Genomic DNA, 15,083 nt, shown 5'->3' with positions numbered 1-15,083 from the left:
CCTCTTCTTAATCTCTTCTGTTTCTGTTAGGTCCTTACCATTTCTGTCCTTTATTGTGCCCACCTTTGCAGGAAATGTTCCCTTGATGTCTCTAAATTTCTTAAAGAGACCTGTAGTCTTTCCCATTCTATTATTTTCCTCTATTTATTTGCATTGTTCACTTAAGAAGACTTTCTTCTCTCTCCTTGCTATTCTTCAGAACTCTGCATTCAGTTGGGTTTACCCTTTCCTTTCTCCTTTGCCTTTTGTGTCTCTTCTTTTCTCAGCTATCAGAATGGCCTCCTCAGATAACCATTTTGCCTTACTGCCTTTCTTCTTCTTTGGGATGGTTTTGGTCACTACCTCCTGTACAATGTTATGAACCTTCGTCCATAGTTCTTCAGGCATTGTCTCTGTTTCTTTGTCTTCAGGCACACTGGCTCTGTCTCTCTCAGGCACTCTGCTATATATATATACACATATGTGTGTGTGTGTATGCCACATCATTTTTTAATTTTTAAATTTATTTATATTTTTAACTGAAGGGTAATTGCTTTACTGAATTTTGTTGGTTTCTGCCAAACATCAACAAGACTCAACCACAGGTATACGTATGTCCTCTCCCTCTCTAACCTCCCTCCCACCTCCCTCCCCGTCCCAACCCTCTAGGTTGATACAGAACCTACAGAACCCCTGTATGAGTTCCCTGAGACATACAGCAAATTCCCACTGGCTATCTATTTTACATATGGTAATATAAGTTTCCATGTTACTCTCTCCATACATCTCACCCTCTCTTCCCCTCTCCTCCTCTCTCCCCCTCTCCCCGTGTCCAAAAGTCTGTTCTGTATGTTTGTTTCTCCGCTGTTGCCCTGCAAATAAAATCTTCAATACCATCTTTCTAGATTCTGTAAATATGTACTAGTATAGGATATTTATCTTTCTCTTTCTGACTTATTTCACTCTGTATAATAGCCTCTAGGGTCATCCTCATTAGAACTGATTCAAATGTGTTCCTTTTTATGGCTGAGTCCTGGGTGTTCACTGGAAGGACTGATGTTGAAGCTGAAATTCAAGTACTTTGGCCACCTCATGCGAAGAGTTGACTCACTGGAAAAGACCCTAATGCTGGGAAGGATTGGGGCAGGAGGAGAAGGGGACGACGAGGATGAGATGGCTGGATGGTATCATCGACTCGATGGACATAGGTTTGGGTAGAATCCGGGAGTTAGTGATGGACAGGGAGGCCTGGCGTGCTGCAATTCATGTGGTCGCAAAGAATCAGACACGACTGAGCAACTGAACTGAACTGAATATTCCATTGTGCATATGTACCACAACATTTATTCATTCATCTGTTGATGGACATCTAGGTTGCTTCCACATTCTAGCTCTTGTAAATAATGCTGCAATGAACATTGGGGTACATGTGTCCTTTTCAATTTTGGTTTCCTCAGGGTATATGCCTAGGAGTGGGATTGCTGGGTCATATGGTGGTTTTATTTCCAGTTTTTTAAGGAATCTCCATACCATCTTCCATAGTGGCTGTATCAATTTACTTTCCCACCAAGAGTGCAAGAGGGTTCCCTTTTCTCCACACGCTCTTCAGCATTTACTGCTTGTGGACTTTTTGATGATGGCCATTCTGACTGGTGTGCAGTAATATCTCATTGTAGTTTTGATTTGCATTTCTTTAATAATGAGTGATGTTGAGCATCTTTTCATGTGTTTGTTAGCCATCTGTATGTCTTCTTTGGAGAAATGTCTGTTTAGGTCTTTTTCCCACTTTTGTTGTTTTTCTATTATTGAGTTGTAGGAGCTGCTTGTATATTTTGGAAATTAATCTTTTGTCAGTTGTTTCATTTGCAATTATTTTCTCCCATTCTGAGGATTGTCTTTTCACCTTGCTTATAGTGTCCTTTGTATATATGCCACATCTTCTTTATCCATTCATCTGCCAATGGACATTTACGTTGCTTCCATGTCTTGGCTATTGTAAGCAGTGCTGTTATGAACACTGGGGGGCATGTATCTTTTAGAATTAAAGCTATCTGTTTACATATGCCCAGAAATAGGATAAAGCTGAGTCATATGGTAACTCTCTTTTTAGTTTTTAAAGAAACCTCCATACTACTTTCCATAGTAGCTACACCAGTTCACATTACCTGCCAACAGTGTAGGAAGATCCCTATTTCTCCACATCCTCTCCAATATTTACTATTTGTAGATTTTTTAATGATGGCCATTCTGACAAGTGTGAGGTACAACCTTGTTTTGATTTTCATTTCTCTAATAATCAGTGGTGTTTAGCATCTTCAATGGCTTATTGGCCATCTGTATGTCTTCTTTGAAAAAATGTCTACTTGTGCCCATTTTTTATTATATTATCTTTTTGTTATTGAGTTCTGTGTACTATTTCTATATTTTAGAAATTAAGGCCTTGTCAATTATGTTGTTTGCTAATATTTTCTCCCTGTTTGTAGTTGTCTTTTTATTTTGTTTATGGTTTCCTGAAAAGCATCTAAGTTTGATTAGGTCCCATTTGATTTTTTAAAAATTTTATTACTTTGCGAGGCTGACCTAAGAAAACACTGCTACAATTTATGTCACATCATGTTTTGCCTATGTTCTCCTCTCAGAGTTTTATGGTGTTTAGTATTTTTATTACCTCCTTTTTGAACTCAGGATGTGGTAGACTGGAGAGGTCTGTTTCACTGTTTATTCCTTCAGGAGACTTTTCTTGTTCTTTTAATTGGGAGTGGTTCCTCTGCTTCTTTATATTTCTAACTCTATAAATCTAGGAGAAACAGTTACCTACTTGTGGCTGTTTTTTATGTAGGAGCATCTGTGTGTGGCCTGCATGTGTCTAATATTTTTGCTGCAAGGGCTTTTGGTATAGAAGCCTCCCATGTCTTTCCTGAGTTTGCTGGCTGTTATCCCCTTGATACAGGGTGTGATTGGTCTTATAACCAGAGCCTGCACTGCATGTTGAACAGGGCCTCCTCTTTGCTCTGTGGCTGTCAAAGCCCTGTAAGGAGTAGGATCTGCTCCCCAGTTGTTGGAGCAGATGACCCTAGATCTGTTTATGAGCTACAGTGTGGGATAGGTGTAACTGGTGCACTTCCACTGGGAGAAGAGTCACTGATCATTCCTCCACAGGAGCTATCCACCAGAAAGCACACTCTTCGGTGTCAGCTTTTACCCAATGTGCATGCTCACAAAGTACACTGCTGTTAGCCTGCTGCTGGCACTGCTTTCAGCTGTGAAAATGTCGGAACTGGATGTCCCTCAGGCGCTGTGCTCACAATGTCATCAGCAGAGATCCACTGACACAGATCTACTTATGTCAGGCACTGGGACCCACCAGAGTCATGAGTAGTTGCACACCTGGACCCACTATGGGAGATACAGTATCATCCTGGCCCTGGCTCCACATGTCCCTGCCCACAATGTCCACAGCTACTACCTCCAGACCCACCTCAACCACAGGAGCACCAGTAATCTGCTCAGATATCCCACCACCACTGAGCTTACAAAGGCACTCCAGGTGTAGATCTGCTGAAGTTGCAAAGCCACCAGATAAAGTTCAGATTTCAGCCCTGCTTCCAAAGTCATGTGGCCCCTGGGGATCTGCTCATATTTCAGCCCTGCTTCTGGGTTGGACAACCCTTCTGTGTCTGCATGCTCCCAAAGCTCATGGAGGCAGAGCCATACCCACTGCAAGCATGCCAAAAATGAGGCTCCTATAGTGAGGCCCCACCTCCTCCTCTGCATGCTTGTTAACCATGCAGTTTCTATGTGGACCTCAGCTCTGTCCTGCATACACTCCCAGTTCTGGCCCACACTCCAACTCCTTCAGGTTGTCGCCACACAGCCAACTCCAGTCCTATGGTTTGGCCTCTGAAGACTGAGTTTTAGCACCCAGCCCCTGCATGCACCATCAGATATATATCACAGGCTGGGGAGTGCAGTGAGGTGGCCCAGATCATCTGTGTTTTTGGTCTTTGTTCTGCCTGCCGCAAGGTATCTTCTCCACTCTCCTCTGAACCTCTGAAGCTCCCTTTCTGTCCTGGCTGATCTCCTAGCTGATGAATGGGAGCTCCCAGGATGAGGGAATCTTTCCCTTTCACAACTCCCTCCCAGGGGCACTTCAAATACTTCCCCTTTGTTTTTTCCATCCTGCTCAAGTACATGGTGATCATTCTTGCAACTGTGGTTTATGAGATCCTCTGTCACCATTCAATAGGTATTCTATGAGAACTCTTTCACACGTAAATGTATTTGTGATGTATTTATGGGAGTAGGTGAGCTCCATATCCTTCTATTTCTGCCACCTTGATCTCTCCATCTGAATTATTTTAGATATAATTTTACTACTTTTATTTTTTAAACTTTATACTAGTTTTACAGGTGGATGATCTACTACCTTTACTATATGTTTGCCTTTACCAGTAAGTTTTTTTTTTTCTTTCATAATTTTCTTGTTTCTAGAAATTGGCTTTTCTTTTCCATTTACAGGAGTTCCTTTAACTTTCTTTCAAGGCTAATTTAGAGGTGGTGAACTCCTTTAGCTTTTTCACTCTAGAAAATTCTCCTTCCCTCCTTCAATTCTAAATGATAACCTTGCCAGTTAGCCTACTCTTGGTTGTATTTTTTTTTTCTTTTAGCACTTTGAATATATCATGCCAGTGGCCTGTAGTTTCTGCTGATAAATCTGGAGAGATTTATGGGAATTCCTTTTTACACAACTAGTTTCTCTGTGTGCATGCATGCGTGTGTGTGTGTGTGTGTGTGTGTGTGTTTAAGATTCTCTTTAACTTTTAACATTTAGTTATATTGTGTCTTTATGGGTTCATATATGTGTGTCTCTTTGGGTTCATCTTGTTTGGAACTCTCTCTGTGCTTCCTGGACTTGCATGCCTATTTCCTTTGCCAGATTACAGAAGTTTTCAGCCATTATTTCTTCAAGTAGGTTTTCTGTCCCTTCCTCTTTCTTCTCCTTTCAGGAACCCTATAATGCCAATGATAGCATGCTTGATGTTATCTTGTGCATGCCTGCCCAGTCACTCAGTTGTGTCCAACTCTTTGCAACCCAATGGACTATAGCATGCCAGACTTCTCTGTCCATGGGATTGGCCTGGCAAGAATACTGGAGTGGGTTGTCATTTCCTACTCAAGGGGCTCTCCCTGACCCATGGATCAAACCAGCATCTCCTGCATTGGCAAGTAGATTATTTACCACTGAATCACCTGGGAAGTCCTCACTCAGGAATCCCTTAAACTATCCTCACTTTTTAAAATTCTTTGTTCTTTTTGCTGTTTTGCAGGGGTAATTTCTACTACCCCGTCTTCCAGATTGCTGATCGATTCTTTTATATCCTCTAATCTGCTGTTGATTCCCTCTAGCGCATTTTTCATTTCAGTTATTGTATTCTTCAGTTCTGATTGGATCTTTACTATATAGCTATACCTATGCTGCTGCTAAGTCGCTTCAGTCGTGTCCAACTCTGTGCGACCCCATAGACGGCAGCCCACCAGGCTTCCCCGTCCCTGGGATTCTCCAGGCAAGAACACTGGAGTGGGTTGCCATTTCCTTCTCCAATGCATGAAAGTGAAAAGTGAAAGTGAAGTCGCTCAGTCGTGTCTGACTCTTCACGACCCCATGGACTACGGCCTACCAGGTTCCTCCATCCATGGGATTTTCCAGGCAAGAGTACTATATACATATATATATATATTTATCACTTTGAGTTCTGAGTTCATCCATTCTTATGCCAAGTTTGGAGAATCTCTATGACTATTACTTTGAATTCTTTATCTGGTAAATTGCAGTATCCCTGCTTTATAATTTTTTTTTTTATTTTTCCTGAGGTTTGGTCTTAGCTTTCAATTGGAAGCTACCTCTTTGTCTCCTCATTTTGTTTAACTCTCATTGTTTGTTTCTATGTATGAGGTATATTAGCTACATCTCCAGCCAAGTGCTCCAGGGGTATATCCCATGTGGGTATGTGTGCTCTCCTGTTTTTACTGAGCCATGATTACTGCAGGCACATTGGTAGGTGGGACTGGTCCCCAAGCCAGCTGGCTGTAAAGCTCAGCTATGACTGCTGAGGGCAGGCATAGCCTATTTTTAATTGAGTCAGTATTTCCATCACATACAAATAGTTTTTAAGCAGAGTGAAAATCACATAGTCACTGCAAGAACATATTCTAAATTTTCATTAATCAGAATTAATTAGTCTTAGTGAAAATCACTCAGCTGTGTCCGACTCTTTGTGACTCCATGGACTATGTAAATGTGGTCCATGGAATTCTCCAGGCCAGAATACTGAAGTGGGTAGCTATTACCTTCTCCAGGGGATCTTTCTAACCTAGGGATCAAACCCAGGTCTCCTACATTGCTGGCAGATTTGTTACCAGCTGAGCCACCAGGGAAGCCAGAACCAGAATAAATACACTACACCAATACAGCAGTCACAGCCATGTGGGGCCACTGAGCACCTGAATTATGGCTAGTCCAAATTGAGATGTACTCAAAGCATAGTACACACTGGATCAAAGATTCCATCTTTTTAAAAATGTGAATGTTATAATAATATTTTCATAAAGTGAGATACTGCACTCAAGATGGCAGAGTAGAAGGATGTATGCTCATCTTCTCCTGCGAGAACACCGAAATTGCAACTAGCTGCTGAACAACCATTGACAGGACAATGTTGGATTCCACCAGAAAAAGGCCATTCAGGTATGACCTAAATCAAATCCCTTATGATTATACAGTGGAAATGACAAATAGATTCAAGGGATTAGATCTGATAGTGCCTGAAGAATTATGCACAGAGGTTTGTAACACTGTACAGGTGAACATTGAGGCAGTGATCAAAACCATCCCCAAGAAAAAGAAATGCAAAAAGGCAAATGGTTGTCTGAGGAGGCCTTACAAATAGCTGAGAAAAGAAGAGAAGATAAAGGCAAAGGAGAAAAGGAAAAATACACCCATCATACCAACTGCAGAGTTCCTAAGAATAGCAAGGGATAAGGTGGCCTTTCTAAGTGAACAGTGCAAAGAAATAGAGGAAAACAATAGAATGGGAAAGACTAGAGATCTCTTCAAGAAAATCAGAGATACCAAGGGGACATTTCATGCAAAGATGGGCACAATAAAGGACAGAAACGGTATGGACCTAACAGAAGCAGAAGATATTAAGATGTGGCAAGAATACACAGAAGAACTACACAAAAAAGATCTTCATGACTCAGATAACCACAATGGTGTGATCACTCACCTAGAGCCAGACATCTTGGAATGCGAAGTCAAGTGGGTCTTTAGGAAACATCTCTATGAACAAAGCTAGAGGAGGTGGTAGAAATCCAGGTGAGCTATTTCAAATCCTAAAAAATGATGCTATTAAAGTGCTGCACTCAATATGCCAGCAAATTTGGAAAACAGCAGTGGCCATAGGACTGGAAAAGGTCAATTTTCATTCCAATCCCAAAGAAGGGCAATGCCAAAGAATGTTCAAACTACTGCACACTTGCACTCTTTTCACATGCTGGCAAAATAATGCTCAATTTTCTCCAAGCTAGACTTCAACAGTACCTGAACCGTGAACTTCCAGATGTTCAAGCTAGATTTAGAAAATTCAAAGAAACTGGAGATCAAATTGCCAACATCTGCTGGATCACAAAAAAATCAAAAGAATTCCAGAAAAACATCTACTTCTGCTTCATTGACTACACTGAAGCCTTCGACTGTGTGGATCACAACAAATTGTGGAAAATTCTTCAAGAGATGGGAATATCGGACCACCTATCTGCCTTCTGTGAAACCTGTACGCAGATCAAGAAGCAACAATTAGAACCGGACATAGAAAAATGGACTGGTTCAAAATTGAAAAGGAGTACATCAAGACTATATATTGTCACTCTGCTTATTTAACTGATATGCAGAGTGCATCATGCGAAATCCTGGGCTGGATGAAGTACAAGCTAGAATGAAGATTACCAGGAGAAGTATCAATAACCTCAGATATGCAGATGACATCACCCTTATGGCAGAAAGCAAAGAATACCAAAGAGCTTCTTGATAAAAGTGAAAGAGGAGAGTGAAAAAGCTGGCTTAAAACTCAACATTCAAAAAACCAAGATCACGGCATCCAGTCTGATAACTGCGATAGATGGGGAAACAATGGAAACAGTGAGAGACTATTTTTTTGCCCTCCAAATTCACTACAGATGGTAAAGGCAATTACAAAATTAAAAGACACTTGCTCCTCGGAAGAAAAGCTATGACCAACCTAGACAGCCTATTAAAAAGCAGAAACATCAGTTTGCTGACAAAGATCCATATAGTCAAAGCTATGGTTTTTCCAGCAGTTATGTATGATGGATGTGAGAGCTGGACCATAAAGAAAGCTGAGTGATGAAGAATTGATGCTTTTGAACTGTAGTGTTGGCGAAGACTCTTGAGAATCCCTTGGGCTGCAAGGATATCAAACCAGTCAATCCTAAAGCAAATCAATCCTGAATATTCACTGGAAGGACTGATACTGAAGCTGAAACTCCAATCCTTTGGCCACCTGATGCAAAGATCCAACTCTTTAGAAAAGACCCTGATGCTGGGAAAGATTGAAGGCAGGAGGAGAAGGGGACGAGAGGATGAGATGGTTGGATGGCATCATCGACTCAATGGACATGAGTTTGAGCAAGTTGTGGGAGATGGTGGGAAGCTGTAGGAGGACAGGGAAGCCTAGTGTGCTGCAGTCCATGGGGCCTCAAAGAGTCGGGCACAACTGAGCAAATGAACAACAGAAAAGAGATAAATAGAATATGTTAATTTTATCTGTTTCTTTTTACTTTATTAATGTGACTTACAGAAAATTTTATACATAGGTGGTTCATATTATATTTCTATTGGACAGAGCTACACTAGAATATCTCAAGACTACCTCTTCCAATATGAAAAGTCAGAAAGAAAAATATAAACTTTATAAAATGATTACTTCTCTTAAATATCTAGTGTTAGAGGTATCTTAAAGCCAATATATTTTTAAGCCTTTTTTTTCCCCACAGGCCACTGCCAGTAATTTTTTTGAACCAGAAACCAGAGCTTTCTCTTATTAATATAACAAATAGCATTTTAACTATTCTAGTGGAGCATGTGTGTGCATTATTTGCTCAGTCGTGTCTGACTCTTTGCAACCCCATGGACTGTAGCCCACCATGCTCTTCTATTCATGGAATTCTTACTGGAGTGGGCAGCCGTTCCCTTCTCCAGGGAAATCTTCTCGACCCAGAGATCAAATCTGGGTCTCCTGCATTGCAGGCAGATTCTTTACCATTCTAGTAGAGTGGGTACAATTATTTCAACAATACAAATCACAACAGAGGTGGTTAAAAGTAAAGAAATAATTAAGAAAGTAATTTATGTCATGGAGATAAAAATAAAAGCCAAGGGTGGGGAGCTAATATGTGAGAATAGGGAAGAGGCTGGAGACTGAACTCAAATCCTCCTCTGGCTTTGTGGTATGTGATCTTTGGGCTTCAAGAAAATAACTTTTCGAGTCTCAACCATGCACATCACCCTGACTCCAAGCACCTTTCATCCCTGGGCACCTTTAGACTCCAGGGCAGGTGGAAGAACCGAGAAATATGAGCCCGATTGCGGCCGTGGAACAAGCCATCAGAGATGCCCAAGAGTGTGATGATGGCGAGATTCAGCTCTACAACGAGCAGATCGACACCCTGCGGAAGGAGACTGAAGAGGCAGAGAGGAGCCTGGAGAGGTCATCCTATGACTGCCGGCAGCTGGTGGTCGCCCAGCAGACCCTGAGGAACGAGTTGGACCGATCTCACCAGGGCCGTGCAGGATATAACTGCAGTGAAACCAAGACTCAAAGGCCTCCCCAAGAACCTTCCAAGGAAAAAGGAGATGGTAGCAAAAGGCAGAGCAGATGAAATTCTGGAAGAGACACTGCTGAGAGGTCCAGAGGACACGAAGCCAGGGCAGGTGGTGCTCAAAGAAGAGGACGAGTCTAAGCTTGAGTTGGGGGGTGAAGAGGCAAGTCCCCCGACCCAGGAAGGGGCTCCAGAGGATGTCACAGATGGAGGCAAGATAAGCAAGCCTTTGAGAAACTAGGCAAGATGATCAAAGAGAAGGTGAAAGGCCTCAAAGAACCCGAGGCCCGCCCCCCCCCCCCACCGACCTGTACACCAAAGGACGGTACATGGTGGTCTCCGGAGACGCCAGTCTCATGAGTCCTGGCTTCTGTGTCTTCTCCGTCCCAGCCAAAGGGGGCGTGGTGGTTTCTAAGGGGGACAACTCTGTGAGTCCTGACAGCGGCATGGAGCCCTCTCCCCAGCAGCCTGAGCCCCCTCTGGAGGATGGACAGGGGCCCCCCAGAGGAAAAAAGATGGTCTGAAGGAGGAAGACCCCCCACCCCAGGGGAAAGAACATGGATGACCCCCCCCACCCCGCACCCTGCAGACAAAGGGGTGAGAAAAATGCCAAAGAACTAAAGGGCCTCCAGGGGAAACAGGATCGCCAGAAGGAGGAGGAGGGGGCCAGAGGGCCCTGTCCTGTGGTGGCACCTGGTCCAGAGGGGCCGTCTACATCCCGGTCTCAAGGGCCTCAGGTCACTCTGGGTGGGTCCGAGGGGCATGGGGCTCAGAGCAGCAGCCAGCCGGAGAGAAGCCCTCCCAGGAAGCTGGCCTATGTGAAGGCGGAGGTGATGGAATCCATAGAGAAGTTTTCCACTGGGAGCATCCAGATGTACGAAGAGACTGCTGTCATTGTGGAAAGCATGATTGAAAAGACGAAGGCAAACAAGAAGAGACTGGGAGAGAAGGGATCCTCCAGTACCTGAGCTAACCGGGAGGAGGTGCCTCTGGACCCCTGTAGACATGTGCTTGGATGTTTTAGAACAGAGGCTACAAGGGTGAGGATACAAGGTTCTTGTTTGGATTAGACTGTGGTTGGCCCATCTGGCTTTCCAGTGAACCCTTAATTAAAACATTTTCTTTGCTTGCAAAAAAAAAAAAAGAAAATAACTTTTCCACATAGTGAGATTACTGAGAAGAATATGATACAAAGCAACAAGTATTCTTTTTTTAATTTTCCAAAGAATCCCAACATGAAGTTATGCCACTGTAGGCATCAATTTTTACCACGCTCTCCATTAGAGTGAACTCCAAACACGTCAGTGCAGACAACAGCTCTGGGGTATTTCCACTGAAGAAACATCTTGAAAAGACAGCCCATCAGTGGTATAGCTCCCAGTAAGGCCTTATCACTACTGTGTCTCTGTCATCATAAACTTTTAAACAGTAAATCTGAGCCAATTCAATTAAGCATATGATAATTCTACCAAGACAACAGATTAACATTTGTGTTAGTATCTTTTTTTCATAAGGAAAATATGCCTTTAGAAATATAATATATATTCAAACCTGAATAATATCATATAGCCCATATAAATACTTCAAAAGGAAAACATATACAATGCAGGCTTTACTTTTCTCACATACCATGTATAAGCTAAGTATTTTACATTCTGAGCTGGCTTAAAATTTTAATTTTTTTCAAATGTTCTTAATGTTCTCTAAGACTTCCCTGAATGATTCCTTTTCACTCACTGTATTATTTGGGCAGGAGGGAAAGTAGCAAGTGATTATTTGCCCTCTACACAGAAATGATCTTATGTTTCAGTGACTATTCTGACGTTTTCCTATGCTTATACAACCATCACTCTGTCTTTGCATCTAATAAAGTACTTACAACTGTTTAACGACTGTACTTTCAAATTTAATATATTTTAATATTTGATAGCACAAACATCACCCTTATAAAAAATGTTGCCTAGTACCATTCATTTATCCTTCCACATGAATTTTAGAACCATTCTGCAAAGTTTTCAAAATGTAACAGACAACAAATTATGTGGATAACCATTTGGAAAAAAATATAGATCCCTATCAAATTCCTTGTACCAAAAGAATTTTCAGATCAAATATATTAAGAAGTTATAAAGTATTAGAAGAAATCTTGGCTTATGTAAGTCTTTATGGTATGACAGCAAAGATAAAAACCTTAAAGAAAAAAATTAATAGAATTAAGCCATTCTAAAAATTGTCTGTAAAACAACTGTATTTCCATAAAAATTACGGTAATTAAGGTAAAATTAAGGTAAATTTTAGGTAAACTGGGAATTAAGGTAAACTGGGAAAACACACACAACTGCAACAAAACAGCAAAGAGTTAATATAGTCAATGTATATACTAAGAGCTCTTTCATAGTATAATATAAATATTCTTTAAAAGCAAGGGACAGAAATAATTTGCAAAAGAGTGGAAAGTCATAGGTAGATAAAAAATGCTCAGTCTCATTCATAATTAAAGATGCAAATTAAAACAAATAATCAGATACCATTTTTTCCCACCTATCAGATTGGCAAAGACAAGCCTAAATGTAGGGGAAATTAAAAGAAATATTTAAATAAATAATAGTGCTCAATAATGAGAAAGTATGAGGAAACAGATATTCTCAAACACTGCTGGTGAAAGTGTGCATCAGTACATCTTTGAAGATTGACAATATGCATTAGAATCTTTAAGAATATATGACTACTTTGATGCAGTAATCTTATTTCTAGGGCCATTTCCTAAGAAAATAAATGGACATAAATGCCTAAGTATTTAAATAAGGATGTTCGCCCAAGCTCTACTTAAGAGTGAAAAAAAATAAAAACCTAAAAATTCTACAAAAAAATATTGGTTACATGAATTAAGGCATTTAATGGTAGACTAAACTTCTATACAATCATTGTGACTCATATTTCCTGACATGTCTTATTTAAAGGGGAAAATTTTTAACTGGTGAAAAGCAAATAAAATATTGTGTTGTAAAATGCTTAGCATACTGCCTATCACATTGTAAGCACATAATTTACATTTTTACATTATGCTTCATGGAAAATTTCAAATGTATATAAATATGGAAAAAATAAGATGATGAACCCTTAAACATTCATCACTTAGCTTCAACAATTATCAACTTTTGCTATTTATAGTAATTTTTTAAGTTCGCAACTATTCCTCCATTCCCAAACACACGTATATAGTGTTTTTCCTACCAAATGTACATGAATGCAATATACACTGCATACAAGCACAGAAAAAGTCAGAAGAAATTTACATGCAAATGCTAATCATGGTAAATCTCTAAAGGATGGAATTATGAGTTAATTTATTTAATTCTCATTTTCTCAGTTTTCTAAAATGAACATGCACTATGTCATTTTAATAGCTGACCAAAAGAAAAAAACTCAAGCAAATATATGACTCAAAGGGTGAAAAGTTATTCGGAACTCCACTTTTCTTTTTTTTTTCACCATGCAGCTTGTGGGATCTTAGTTATCAAACCAGGGTTGAACCCAGGCCCACAGCAGTGAAAACACTGAGTCATAATCACTGGACTGTCAGGGAATTCCCTGAACTCCACTTTTATATGTTAAAAAATATAAAAGAAAAAAATTTTTATCAAAAAAAAAATTTTTTTTTTTTAATTTGGGGGTAAGTGTGGCTGTTGAGGGCTTCCCAGGTGGCACCAGTGGTAAAGAACCTGCCTGCCAACACAGGAGACATTAGAAACACAGGTTCAATCCCCATGTCAGGAAGATCCCCTGGAGAAGGGCATGGCAACCCACTCCAGTATTCTTGCCTGGAGAATCCCATGGGCTGAGCAGACTGGTGGGCTACAGTCCATAGGGTCGTAATGAGTCAGACACGACTAAAGCGACTTAGCATGCATTTGGCTATTGATATCCATTTATCCAATCTACAAAGCTTTCTACCCTTATTGTTCAATGGTGATTCACTTATCAACAAAATACAATGTTTCAACCTTAAGTGGAATTCAAAACATTATTTCACACAACGGGAAATTTGAAAAGATTAGATATTAAATTATTTAAGAAATTTTTTAGTCTGTTAACATGACAGTGGTATGTTTAATTTTTTTAAGTCCTAACCTGCTAGGAAATAAGATAATATCTATGATTTGCTTTGTAATATTTCAGCCAAAAGTAAAAAGTAGAGAAGAATGAAATAAAATTGGCAAAATGAGTTGCTGTTCAATGAATATAGAGTCTTACTCTTATAAGCTAAAAACGTTTTAGAGATTTGTTACACAAAAATGGACATATAGTTAATACTGTACTGTACTCTTTAAAATGGTTAAGATTATACATTTTAATATTTTTTGCCACCATTTTTTAAGATTGACAAAATGATAACTATTAATGCTGGGTAATGGGTATATAGAAATTTATTTTTAAAACTTTTTTTTTAAAATGAGGACCAGAGAGTACTGCTAAGGGAGAAAGAAATAAAAGTTTTTCCTTAATAAACAGTTTTTCAAAAAAAAAAAAAAACCAGTTTTTCCTTAATCAGAGCAGTTTTAGTTTAAACAAACCACCAGAAGAGTTCAAATACAGAAAACAAATGTTGGCTTTTTAAAGGCTTCTTATTCTACCTCTAGCTGAATTATGGTAAATAAAAATCTCATTTTTTCTAACAATGAAGCTTTAATTATGTTGAGTAATCACAATAGCAAATTAAAAAAAGGATCTATGATCAGCAATAAGCATATTACATAGAAGAATAATTGAGAACTTAAAAACTAGGACTCAATTTTCTTCTTTGCCAATCTGAAGCCTATAATATCTTACAGCTATTTATGTCTGTACAGTGCTTTAGCATTCAGGTAAAAATAAAAAAACTCTGGTCTACACTTTCAGGATTTTATTGGCCCACTCCGGCTGCATAGCTTGCTGCAGCCTAGTAAATAATTTTGATCCTTTAGATTGCTGTGGGCCCCTTGTACCATTCTGAGTGGAGTCACTAACAGCAGAGCCATTCATGGTAGTTTATTAGCCCACTGATATTTCAGGGTAGATGATTAAAAGTCAATGTATTACCAAGATTTAGAGCAGCAAATAATGCAGATTGTTTTTTTACCTTTTTTAAGGCGTCCCTCTAGCTCTTCTTAATTTCTCTGGTAATTCCCTCTTCTATAAAACTGAGATTTCTACCAACCTTGACAAAT

At 39.9% G+C, this 15,083-nt stretch overlaps 1 protein-coding gene across 12 annotated transcripts in view; it reads right to left on the bottom strand.

The window, feature by feature from the left end:
* Positions 1–15,083, bottom strand: part of CEP63 (centrosomal protein 63) — a 79,442-nt gene that overhangs the window by 29,918 nt on the left and 34,441 nt on the right. The gene's annotated exons all lie outside the window — the stretch shown is intronic.

Source organism: Cervus elaphus, chromosome 19, assembly GCF_910594005.1.
Source record: "Cervus elaphus chromosome 19, mCerEla1.1, whole genome shotgun sequence".
Lineage (NCBI taxonomy): Eukaryota > Metazoa > Chordata > Mammalia > Artiodactyla > Cervidae > Cervus > Cervus elaphus.
This window is presented reverse-complemented; position numbering and strand designations above follow the sequence as displayed.